Below are 9,869 nucleotides of genomic sequence, written 5' to 3' on the forward strand. Positions count from 1 at the left end.
TTTCTTTATCTAAGTCGCTAAGGAAAGAAAGAATTACTGATGCTAGCTTTCTCTAGCGCCTGCTACAGAGAAAGAGACTTGGCTCGAAATAAAAGTTCACTTTACTATGTATTCTCAATAGGCTGCATATGCGCATTAGGGTTTCAATTAAGAGACCAATCTGAAAGCAGTAAAATAAAAACTTAGAGTAACCCCCTGTCATATGAGTTTGGCTACACTTAATTGTCTTTTTCAGTATGAAACAAAAGGCCTTGTAGCCATTCCTTCATGTCAATGAAGCTAGAAAATACCTGAGGTATAAGAGCAACTTCTTATTTCATCCTTTCATGCCTAAGCTAAGCATTCTACCTTTATTCACTTGTAGGAAATATCTATACGATACAACTAGATAGCACAAAAGCAAGGAAAGAAGGCAAAGTTAGGCGTAAACAGGAGAGACTCAATGGCGGTTTAGGATCTGGGTAAGATAGCAACTAAATATGGATAGCTGATTATAGTCCTAAATCAAATGAGTGAGCAAGTCTGTATTAAAAAAAACATTCTCAGTGCTAGAGGATACATCCATATAGATCCATTGAACGAAAGGTTACATGCCATAAGATAAGCAAGTGCTTTTTTTAATATCTTATACTGGCCATCCGGGTAAAGGATGGGCTATTGTTATATGTGCTATCATGGCAGCGCCCTATCTTTTCGATCCAGTAGTCGTACCTAATCTATTTAGCTCTATTTATTGTCTCAGTGCTCTTTCCAGTGGCCATAGTAGGATAAAGCTTAATTTAGAGTTCGGCTTAATCCATTCCTAACTCAAAAGATTAGCCTTAGACTTAGACATATACTGGATATGCGTTTTCACTAGCTGTAGATATGTATGATGTGATTGGAGCAATATACCTTAGAAAGCTAGATACACGCAGGACGTGGTTATATTATAATTAGATCAGTTGGAGGCTAATCCTCCACGAAGTTACCGTGTACTCATCCTTTCATGAGAGAATAGGCATCTACTGTTGTCGTGCCAGCCAGTTCTTGCCTATGAATAAGTGGTGGAAGACTATGCATAAGCAGTCGAAGCCCATACCATACATAATGAGTCCTAGGGGTTTAAAATGATAGGGGAAGGGCCTCCTCTAGTGCTAGTGCCTTGGATGGGGATTTTGCAGCTACAATTACTGCCTTAAGTTTTGTAACTAGAATATATGCATTTCTTGTCTTAAGGCTAACTCTTCCATTCCAATAGATCCTAATCCTAGTCCTAGTCTCTTTCGAGGGCAACTACAATCAATCTTGGAGTCTTTTTAAGCCAGTTTAGTTACTTCTACTTAGGAAACATGTCCAGCCGATGGATAACTAGTCTTTACTTAACTTAGGGGGGCTAAGACATTGAAGGATAGTGTCCACTCCAGACCAGGAGTTTGTTTACGCACCTTCTAATTAGTCCTTGCCATTTCTTACTTAAGGCTCTCCATAGCTATTCTTATCAGTGCTTCCCTTCATAACGAGCCAATAAGTTAGAGATGTAAAGACGGTTTCTTACCAGGAGTCAATCTCACTAGAATCCTTCTCCTTACAGGACTAGGTAATCCCTTTCTGTTAAAAGTAAGATTTAGAAGATGTATCCTATTGTAAGTCTAGATATTCACCTTACCTGTGAGATTTCCTGCCGAGATAAGACCTTCTTTATATACTAGGGGTTTATGCCCCCTTTAACACCATTTGAAGTTCTCTTCAAGGCTTCGACTACTATATGGGTTTATTCCACTTTTCTTTTTTTAGCTATTTCTAATCCCTTCTCCTTTATGCCGATCTTTTAACTAGCAGTTTTGATTCAATCCATTCCATTTCGCAGGCCCACTGTGTCCACTGCTCGTTCACGGAACACTGGCAAGATTACTCTCCACTCATTGTCACTACTAGAAAACAGTCGATTTGCGACGGATTTTAGCGACGGATTTCAAATCCGTCGCTAAATCAAAATTTGCGACGGATTTAGCGACGGATTCAAAATCCGTCGCTAAATCCTAAAGAAAATTGGCGGGATTCATCCCGCCAATTTGTTTTTCACTTTTAGCGACGGATTTTGTAATCCGTCGCTAAAAGTAATACATTTAGCGACGGAATACCACATCCGTCGCTAAATGCTTACTTTTAGCGACGGATTACTAAATCCGTCGCTAAAAGTATTATTTTTATTAAAAAAATTATACTTAAAAAATATATTTATTAAAACAAATATTTATTAATAAAAATAATATTAATTATAAAACAATTTATTAAAAAATTATTTATTGTAATTATTTATTAATAAAATAATTATTTATTTAAAAATAATTATTTATTTAAAAATAATTATTTATTTATTATACTTATTTATTTATTATAATTATTTATTTAAAAATAATTAATTTTTTATTATGGGAGTAAATTACGGGAGTACCTTTTTGTTATATTTAAATATAATATACATAGATATAAAACAAGAATCTGAGCTGGATAAGTTGGAGTCACGCGCGGTGGAACTACAAAGTTAAAGAGGAGTGGATGAGAGTAATGTGAAGGATGGGTGACCTACTGGGAAGTTGGAAAATTTGCGATATTTGCGGGTCAGTGCGGGTGTGTGTTGTATAGCCGGTGGGTGTGTGAACATAACGAACTTCACTTGCTCGACAGTCTTAAATTGGTTTTGCGAGAGAATAGCGGGGGCTAGAGATCATTCTTGTCGTTCTCAGGTTCTTCTCAAGAAGGGGTTGACCCGGTGGACTTGCCCCCTAGTCGGCTACCTTCTATTATTGAGAGCCGGATAGTAGTCGGTAGCCAGCTTTTTCTGTTTACCAAGTTCGTACTTCAGCTGAGAATGGCTACTGGGCAAAACCAACATGATCGATTCGAGCATCGCTCTACGGTAATTTCTTGATTGCCATTTCCCTCTCCTAAAGCGTTAAAGGCTAAAAGTTTGAATGCGCAAGTTAGCAATTGCACTTTTTTTTGAAAGGAAAAAGGAAGTAGTTCGGCCCTAACTCAAATCCTTCCTAAGATGAGTCAGGAATTGCGGGCTTTACCAATCGAGCTAAAGAAGGTAATTGCACGTGATTTGTTTCAACATAATGTCCTAACCGAACTTGATTGCACAGGATTCATTGAAACTTAGTATAGTGGTTTCAAAGTTTTAAGAGAAGGTTGAAGAGTTCGAAATCGGAATGAAGGACTAATTGGTGGTATTAACTCCTAATTCATTCTTTTCCTTATGAAGGAGAAATTCCAGAGAAAAAGGATAATGGCACTAGGTCATAATGCTCTCTCCAAAACTCAAGTGAAAGAAGCCCACGTACCCACTCATCTTTCCTGCCATCGCTGGGGGTTTCATCCTCTTCCTTTTTTGAAGAACTACACCACTTGCCATAACCCCCCTCCAAATCGGCACACAAAGCGAAAAACAAAAGCAAGAATTTGTATAAATAAAATATATTACTTCTAACATTGAAAAGAAAAAAGAATTATATGAAGTTTACTACTAGTAGCTTTCCATGTTACTATACCTCATGAAAAATCAAATTTATGGTCATTTATTTTTTTCGAGAAGGTTCCAAATATGGGTATAAATAGAGATTCTTTCGCTTTTTTCGTAACTGGGCCATGGGCCCCATAAAACTTCACTAAGATTTTGCATCTCTTTTATTGTTAGAAGGGGGGAATCGATCATTAAAGCATCTAGGATTTTTCTTTCGGGAATATGCCCAATCTTACCCTCTGGATCCATCTCGTTCTAAAAGAATGAATTAAATCATTTGTCCAAAGGACCCTCCTTTCTTTGGAGAGAAAGTCCAACTGATCGGTGGAATTCTCACTGGAGGGTGTTGAGGAAGACGACGTGGACGAGACGGATTGTGGTGGAGTAAAGAATCGTTCTTCGTCCGAATCCGTTTCAGAGGATGCATGGCCTAGAAGGGAGCCCGACTGGGAAGCCGAAGACTCTGACTTTGATGCGGCTGATGTCCCCTCGCCGAAAAGCCTAGCCCCTTCTTGAACTTGACGAGGCGGGTCTAAAACCCCCGGTGGATTTTCCCCCATTGCAAAGACCAGCTACGGCTGCTCTAATAAAAAAAATATCTGATTTAAACGACCACGTACAGCATCACATTTCACACCTGGCGAATCTTTTACTCTACCTCCTCTTATTAACACCATAGAATTTTCCTGCAAATGATGACCTTCGCATGGAATGTGAGCGAATATATCATGTCGATCGCCCATCCTTTTTATTGAGATGAAGTTTTTCATTTTCGTTTGTTATTCTAAATCGCTTAAACTTTTGGTTTCCATGGGGGCTGTACAACGGAAGCCTACCACCCCCTTAATGCTAATCTCTAAGAACATATGATAAGAGATCACTAAGGAATTGAACCGCTAGTACCGATTTCTTCTGATCTGATTGACTGGGATGCTTATCCGGCGGTGGATGCATCTAATTTCATGTGTTAAGGATAGTGACAGTGACACAGATCCCTTTGATAAAATAGTGCAAACAGCAATCCCTTGCTTTTGGGCGAAGTCCTTTCATACCATGCCTATAATTTCCTTATAGAGTACAACAACCGATTGATTCCATATGCATTCTGGCTTGATGACTGCTTTACTTTGAGCTTTTTCGTGGGGCATAGAAGGAGTTGATCCTGATCGAGGTAAATGGATTTAGGAGCGAAATAAGCCGGCTATCCCCTTCTTAATAGACGCTGCCCCCGGCACCGGCTCGGGATAAATCAAAGTAGCAGTAATCAAGATACCGGGCTCAAGGCTAGATAGAAGATAGGCTATTCCTCTTACCGTACATCCCGAGGGGAGGTTGAAAAAAGCTATTACATAAGATGATGCAGCCCTTAGGCCTCCAAAAAAGATAGAAGTATCCGATAAACAGTCCTTACGCTGACATTAGTAGTAGCGCTGGTAAGCCCGACAAATACAAACAAAGAGTGAAGGTGCGACAACGCTTTTTTAAGCTCAAACGCTACTTCAGTCACTTCTAGATGAATAAGAGTTCTCTTTCTCCTTTCAAGTCTTCAATTCCCCTCGTTCGGGTATAGACTCACATAGCTTGGTAAGAAGTAAGAACTCAGCTACTTCTGAACTCATTAACTCCAGAGCTAGGGAAGGGTACAAAGTCACTTTCCCCACCATCTTTGGTAAGGGATAGCTCGTCAGTACCAGGTGTTGATTTAGTCACGTCTTTCAGTACTCGGACTTAAGTCAAGTACTGAAATCGTTCTAAGGGTTCCGCATTTTTGGGCACCTCTCAGTTCAGTTATCCGGAAATGAAGCAGGAAGATCTATATATGGCAGGTAGCTGAGAACCCGAATGAATCTCCTGCGCCTCTATCATTTGGCCTGGCCGAGAAAGGCTTGGCATAATATGTAGGAGAAAATAGAAGATAGAAGGGCGCTCCAGCTATGTGCCATTATAGAAATGTATGTCTATCACCCTTGTTGAAGATACCTAAGTTTTCTGTTACTTACCTAACCCTTAATTTGCTACTTTTATTCCGCTCGTTCCCTATGGTCGAGCACTTCGTTCATGAGTTGCTATCGCTTTAGCTGTAATAACTCTATTCAGTCCATTTGCACTATAAAGACAGATTATCTCTATTCTTCGTATCGCCGCTTTATATAAGCTCCAGTGAAGCAAAGCAATGCAAGACAGATGGATACAGGGATACTAATACTATAAGAGGACCTACTCCTTCTGTTCTCTTTCCCATAAAGCTATGCATGCTTATCTGAAAGTCCTTCTTTAAAGGCAGAATTCAATTCTGGTATTTCCCCTACAGAGGCTAAGCGGTCGGGTCATGGATCTTGCACTTCACTTGAATAGTGATTTTGAAATGGCAAAGTCAAGAACCAAGCTGACTGAATCGAATCTCCTTGGAATAGAATACAAAGATGAATCTAGCTTGACGGCTTATGGAATGGATACCTTCTTTGCTCTAAGCGCGATCCGTTGTTACTATAAAAAAATAAAACACGGGCAAAGACACATAGTATGATTCAACTAGGCCAGGGTAGGGCAGGGAATATAAGGATTCTATCCGCTTTGTTCCTAAGCACGCTCGGCTCGGTGAAAGTCTAGTCCATAATTCCATTCCAGGAAGAGTGCACTTCTAAGGATTGAGCTTTGTCATTAAGACGCTAAAAAAAGAAGTTCATCGCGGTAGTGGTTGATCATTACTCTACTTTCAAAGAAAGCGAGGTACGTCAGTAAAATCTAACCCAAAAGCTAGAGCTTGAAGCTCGCTTTTCAACAAGCTATAAAGAAAAAAAGCATAAGCACAGCCGCCTTCCATTTCAGATTAGAAGTGATAGTGCAATTCCTTATAATTGTTCTTACCTGGGCATGGATTCATTCGTCTAAGAGCGTGATTGGGGAGGGGATATTAGAACAATAGCTTCAAGCATTCATGATTTGATCTTATTCTATTTCTATAAGAAAGAAGAGAATCTCTATATGATTAAATCGACCCCTCCCCAATCACTGGACTCTCTTTCCCGCAAAGCGTCTGCGAAAGGATCCTCTTTTGTCTTAATTACCAAATCCCTGGTGACGACGCTCCTACCTTCTTTCTTGAATCGGTCTCCAGGCTAGAGAACCATGCCATCTCACTCGGCTTAACAAAATTTTATGTTTCAATGCCTAGTTCTAGTAGCTAGTTTCAAAGACTGGTAATCCTACTCTGATCTTTCCTGTAAACTCGAATCTCCCCCCTTCTTTCCTAACTCTTGAGTGCAGTTTGACTTGGCTCGGCCACTCTATCACTTAGGCTAGGATCTTTCTCTCCGAAATCCATTTACCGTTATTCGGGTATTTACTACTCTATGGCTATTGCGCTTGTTCCTTCAATGCTCAGAGTACCCGCAAAAGAAGAGTTCACGGCTTCATAAGGGCAAACCAAACAAGCAAGAGATAGAAGCTTCTTCTCGGCATCTTTCAGAAGTGGATTCCCTTGCAAGGGTACGAAAGGATGGCTATTCTTCCTTTGCTATCCTCCGAAATAATTTAATCCGCAGTAGCCAAAGAAAAAGAAACTGTTTGAACAAGGGCAAGCGAACCAGAGAAAGCATTTGAATAACGAGTTGTTGCCTCTATTTTAAGTTCTTTTCTTCTTCACTCGATTCCTATTATTTTTCCATCTCGGTTCAAAGAACTGGGTCATGGAACTCTCTGCCCTTCGCCCCTTGACTACGAAACTAGGCTGTGATACGCATCGAGCAAGAATGGGGTAGTCAATGTCAGCCTATACAATGGTACACGAGTGCCGATGGTTCGAAAGAACTCTTCTCTAAACTCAAATAGAAAAGAAGCCTCCCTCAACTATACGATACCACTGCTGCCACTTCTGAAGCTATCGGGGATCCACTTTTTAAGATTTATTATACCATACCAGCAAACTCCACTTCTTCAACAAGAGAAAAGATCATATCAGCAAGAACAAGTAAAGTAAAGTAAAGTCTGAAATGCCTCAGAAGCAAGTCTCAGCTTAGTTGCATTTTCTTCCTACCGATGGCATACTAGACTTTATTATGACCTGAGCGTAACGTAACCTATTTCATAGCCTTGTCGCCCGCCGCTAGCAGAAGCTAAGCGCTTGAAAAGCGCGCAAAAAACGTTGCTTCTGTCAGCCTTTCTGTGCAACAGTCCACCAATAGCAGAAGAAAAGATTATCGTACATACATGAGTCTTCCAGTTCTTACGTAAGCGTTTTCTTACCAGTCAAGTAGTACAACAGCAGTATCTTATCTTGTTGCCCGGCGCAACGGGTCGCCTTTTTAATTTCATAGATAGAAGAAACTATTAGAAGGAGTAGGTGAGTGAGTCCTCACTGACCACTTTTTCAAGTGCCTAACAGGCCGTTAATTTGGTAGGTAACATCGCCGAAGCGTATCATCAGATTTAACATCGAAGGAAGGAACTCAAAGTGAGGCGGCACCGTCTTGTGCAACGCAACGGCAATTGCGCCTTATATCATCCTATATTATATCTGATGGACTTGGTAAAAAAGGGCCCCGACTTATTTCAAGAATTAGAGTTCGACCGCAGCTACCCCTTTTTGGCGAGGATCAAGTTCCTTGCCAACTATCGACCCCGATCTCTTTTCATTTGTTTTAGGTATTACCAAACTTAGCCTAGCCTTTGTCAATTACACTAAAGCAGAGGACCCAAATATGGAAAGGCCCCATTCCCATAAGGGTTAGGTTAGTCATTCCGGCCTGAGACGCATTCGTTGACAAAACCGCTGTAGGAATACAGACATGTCAATAGAGCGGAGGCGAACTGATCAACGAGAAAGAGGCCTACTCACTACAAACGAATACACCACAAGATCAAATTGCACTCATGCCTCTCCCGCATCAAGTTGACCACCCCCCCTCCCTACCTAGTGATTCTATCAATTATTTATGTAGGTAGGCCCCCATTCTGATTCGTATATCATGAAAAAAGAAAGCCATTTGAATCAAGGATGAAGTAGTTGGTTTGATATGCCCAGGCGCACTGCGCTTTCCCTTGCTCAGATGTTTGTCTTTCTAAGTCAAGTAATGGTGACCTGCCGAAGACTGGAGCCTCGTAACATATTGACAAAGACCTCTGAACTGAGGGTTCGATCAGTAGAGGGGACGACTTAGCCTCCAAGGAAGAAGAAGAGCCCCGTTCTCTAGCCGAGTGATGCCGTTGATCATATAACTGAGAGGGAACATGTCACATTAGAGGTGAACGATAAGAGATGTCCTATAATCCCCACGAGAAGGCTGATCCCTGTTTTAGTCGATTAAGCAATGAAGAAATGAATGTCGGGCTCTTTGCTAACCCCATGAAGAGAAGTTTCTTAATGTTGATACTTTATGTTTCGTCGAGCCCCGAGCTTGTGGTCCTCCTTTGAGTGTGGGTTACATTGGATAAATCTGTCAAGTCAACGTACATAGCAGCAAGGATGGTGCATCGCCTCTTTCTCGTTCTTGCTTGGGATCCAAAACGCACACGCCTGATATCGGACCTTCGACTAGGCATTCTACCCTTGTCGAATCGAAACCAACCACCACTGCATTGCGCTCGAACAGTTGAGCGGCCGCCGCCCGGCAACTCCCGTACACAGATATCTATTTTTTCTTTGTACCTGGTCCAACCTCACAACCCTTTGCGGGTTGGTCAGAAGTCAATCTTCTTTGGTAAGACGGGATTGGAAAAAGAAAAGAGAGTGCTTGACCGGAACAACGGCCAACAAAAACCGTAATTACATAGATAACTACTCCTCCCCTTATTCGTCTTCAAGGCTTTAAGGCGAACCAACCGTATGGCGTTGGAAATAAAGAGACCTCTCCTTCTCGTAGATGGTGTCAGTGAGAGCAACTTTTTTATCCCCCGTTGACCTTCTTTCTTTTTTAGATAGAATCTTCAATGAGTGGAAAGAAGCAACCTTACTAATAAAGGTGTTTCTTGAGTAAGGCCGGCTTTAGAGCCCAAGCCCCTCTAATATGATGAGAAGAAGAGGGGCCGCCCTCTTTTCCGCACCAATCCTTATTGACTACTACATCTTTTTTGGGGTGTATAGCCCAGTTGGTAGAGCATTGGGCTTTTAACCTAATGGTCGCAGGTTCAAGTCCTGCTATACCCAAACCTACATTACACTATACTACTATTAGTAAGGATACGTAGTATCTTTCAAAGAGCACTCTTTGGCCATTAGACTCGCTTCAACGACTTTGCCCTTTAAGTGACAAGGGAGGTGAGACGCTACAAGTCGAAAGTGATAGCGAATCCCGAACATCAAGTGGGAGAATAGCAGTCTTGGTTGGGCAATCTCACTCACCGGCACACCCACAGACTGCAA

General features: G+C 41.2%; 1 non-coding gene across 1 annotated transcript; it reads left to right on the forward strand.

Annotated features, from left to right (window-relative positions):
* The first annotated feature begins 9,580 nt into the window (after window positions 1-9,580).
* Window positions 9,581-9,653, forward strand: TRNAK-UUU (transfer RNA lysine (anticodon UUU)). The gene has a single exon. It is a non-coding gene; the product is annotated as a tRNA-Lys (tRNA).
* Window positions 9,654-9,869: the final 216 nt, after the last annotated feature.

This window comes from Mercurialis annua, linkage group LG2 (assembly GCF_937616625.2).
Source record: "Mercurialis annua linkage group LG2, ddMerAnnu1.2, whole genome shotgun sequence".
In the NCBI taxonomy this organism is placed as follows: Eukaryota; Viridiplantae; Streptophyta; class Magnoliopsida; order Malpighiales; family Euphorbiaceae; genus Mercurialis; species Mercurialis annua.